Raw genomic sequence first — 3,204 nt, 5'->3', positions numbered from 1 at the left:
TGGGTGGAGCCGGGGCGGCCCCACCTCCCACGGGCTGGAGGGATGCCTAAACCCCGAGGTGCGCTGTCTCCTGTCTTCACCCCACATTAAAGAGCAGGAAGTGGCTCTAGGGTGACAGGAATCGGATCCTCCTCCTCCTCCTCCCCTGCCCAGGGGGCTCCCCGCCCAGGGGGAGGAGGGAGGCGAGGCACAGGTGCGGGGAAGCCGCCCGCCCACCTGCGTATGGAGGAAGCCCCTCCCCACCTCCCCTCTCCCCTCCCTTATTTCTCCAGCTTCCCCCTTCCCTCCACCCCGCTCCCCCCCTCTCTCTTCGGCCTGCCCACCCCCCCCAGCCCAGCGATCCTTCTCCTTAAAGGGGAGGGGCGGTTTCCGAGGCGGAGCCTGGCCCTTCCGCCCGAGGGGCTGGGAGCCTCTCAGAGTCCTGCGTTTGGAAGTCCGGGGTTCACGATCGGGCCCACCTGGGGACCGGGGTTCCCCAGAGCCCAGCAGAACCCCAGAGAGCCTGGTGCTGGCCCCCTCCCCCCACATACACACAGCCCCGCGCTCCTTATGCATTTTAGGGCGTGTTTCTTGCCCCAGAAAACACAGGGTCCCCAGACGTGAATTGTGGATGGACATGCGCCCATCAACACCTGTTCTGGTTTCCCTAAGGCCTGCCCTCACCGCAGCATGATTCACGGGCGCCCAAAGTGGAAACAACCCATCACGTCCACTGGATGGATGGATAAACGAAACATGGTCCATCCATTCGATGAATTATTATTCAGCCATAAAAACGAGTGACGCAGTGACGCTGGCTACCACTGGGACGAAGCGTGAACACGCCGCGCTCGGTGAGAGGTGCCGGCCCCGTGGGCCACACAGTGCGATGCTGTGCCCACAACAGGCACGTCCACAGAGAGAGGGCCGGGGAGTGATCGTCAGGGCCTGGGGAAGGAGGACCAGGGTGGCTGCTGATGGAGACGACGGGGCTTCTGCTTTCGGAGGATGGAATGTTCTGGAACTCGAGAGGGGCGAGGGTGACAGAATGCCGTGAGGTCGTGAAAAGCCACTGAACTGCACACTCTAAGTGGGCGAACTGCATGCTGTGTGAATGCTATCTCAATAGCCCAGGCCCTGGCGTGTGTACACACAGCCGCTGTCTCTCAGAAGCCACGTTACCGGCCCCCAGGGCGACTCCTGGGTCCTGTCTGGCAGGTCTCTAACCGGGCCCTAAGTGGGGTGCTGGGGACAGAGGTGAATGGGCCCGGCTCCTGCTCTTTAGTGGCTCCCAGGGAGTGGCTCTGTCTGCCAGGCCACGGACCCCACCCCGCAGGGCTGGGGGAACAAGGTCTCCCCACTCCCAGTTGAAAACTCTTGCGTCTCGGAGACAGGCAGGCATGCTGGAAAGCAAGCAGGGCAGCTACCAGCTCAGGTCTGCCGGGCCACAGAGCCCCGAGCCACAGCAGGCAGCCTCTGGGGACACCGTCACCCGTACCCAGGCCACAGACTCAGGCCGCACAAAGCCTCCTTCCTGGTAGTCTCTGGGCCAAGGGTCCCTCCCTGGGTAAAAGCTGCCGACATCCTGTTCTGCCTTGGACCTTGCCCCGCCCCTTCCACTGGGGACATTGTGAGACTGTCCTTGACACGAGCTGGCTCTGGTCAGCGGGACTTTGATCTTCCCAGCACCAAGTGGGGTAGACATGATTCTCAGCCTCACTTTTACCAGGGCAGGGAGCTCTGGGAAAGGAGCCCAGAGCAAAGAGCTTACTTGCCTTGCCTAAGGGCGCACAGAGAGAACTTGACCTTAGCCCTTTGACCTTGACTCCAAGAATGTCCCAGCCAGAGGAAGGTCAGGAGAGGGAGCGAGTGGCCCTGAGGGGACCGGGGTGGAGGCTGCACCTGACACAGCCCCTCTCTCTCTCTCTCTCTCTCTCTCTCTCTCTCTCTCTCTCTCTTCTTTCTCTCCTGGGCTTGAAAGTGAAACCAGTGATACCAAAGTGAAACTGAAGCCACTGCCTGGCAGCCGAACCTCTGGCAGAGGGGGAGCGGGAGGGCGAGGGCAGCTGCTCCGGCCAGCCCAGCCCACGTGGCGGCTGCGGGATGGAGGGAGGGAGGAGTCGCTTTATAAATTGCGGTGATTTTAAAAAAGGAAAGAACCGACCAAAAATGCTGCCACGTCCCCCTTCCCTCCCCACCGCCTTCCCCGACTGCGGGTCCCCTCTGCTCCGAGTGTCCCTGAGATGCCCTCTTGTAGATGGCAGTGGGGGGGTCGGGGTGGGACTGGCCTGGTTCTCTTGGGGTCTCTCTGGGTGAAGCTGACCAGGGGTCATCTCTGCTGGATATCCAGCTTTGGGCTGGAAGGGCCCATCGCACAGATGAAAAGCCAAGGCCCCCCCCACCGAGAGTGGAGACCGGCTGCTGGGGTGGGGGTGGGGGGCAGCTGGATGGCTCCAGTGCCGGGCTGTCCAGAGGCCACCAGGCAGTTTTCCTTCTCTGCAGAGCACGGAGGGAGAAGCAAACAGGCACAGTTTGCAGCAAGCAGGATTGAAGTTGGACCAGGGCCTGGGTTTCTCCCCTCGGCACTGTGGACATTTGGGACCAGGTCACTCTCTGTGGAGAGCTGTTGGGGCACGGTGGGGTATTGAGCAGCATCCATGGCCTCCACCCACTTGATGCCAAGAGGCCCCACTCCCCCTGTCATGACAACCCACTGCCCTAAGTAAATTCCCATAGTATGGGGCCAGGTCATGGACAGAGTGGCAGATGGAGCTGTGAGCCAGGCCCCAAAGGTAGGCAAGCTGACCCCCAGCTTTGGAGCACTCCACCGAGGTTCCGAGAGGCCCTGGGGGCTTGTCATCCAGCCTGGAAGTGAGGGGCCGTAGAGAGGAGCCAGAGCTAGGTGGAAAGTGGGGGCTTCGAGCTAGAAGGGCCCATTGAGCAGGTGGGAACACTGAGCTGTAGGAGGAGTTGAGGGGGACAGCGCCAGAATAACTCCCCCTCTTTCCACCTCTATGTCGCCTCTGAAGTGAGGTGCACCAGCCCCCAGGTGCAGATGGACCAGGCATCCACCCTGTGAAGAGTTCAAAGGCCACAGGAAGTGTCTGCTGCCCAGAGAATATTTCTCCTGGGATGCTCAGGGAGTGTCCCAGGAGAGGGCTCACGGGGGCATTCGGGCAAATGCGAGGCAGCCATTTGCCAAGGAGTACTGAAGTATTTCAATAC

The sequence above is a fragment of the Pteropus alecto genome, unplaced genomic scaffold, assembly GCF_000325575.1.
Source record: "Pteropus alecto unplaced genomic scaffold, ASM32557v1 scaffold30, whole genome shotgun sequence".
Classification (NCBI taxonomy): Eukaryota; Metazoa; Chordata; class Mammalia; order Chiroptera; family Pteropodidae; genus Pteropus; species Pteropus alecto.
The sequence above is the reverse complement of the archived record's forward strand: the minus strand, read 5'-3'. Positions refer to the sequence as shown.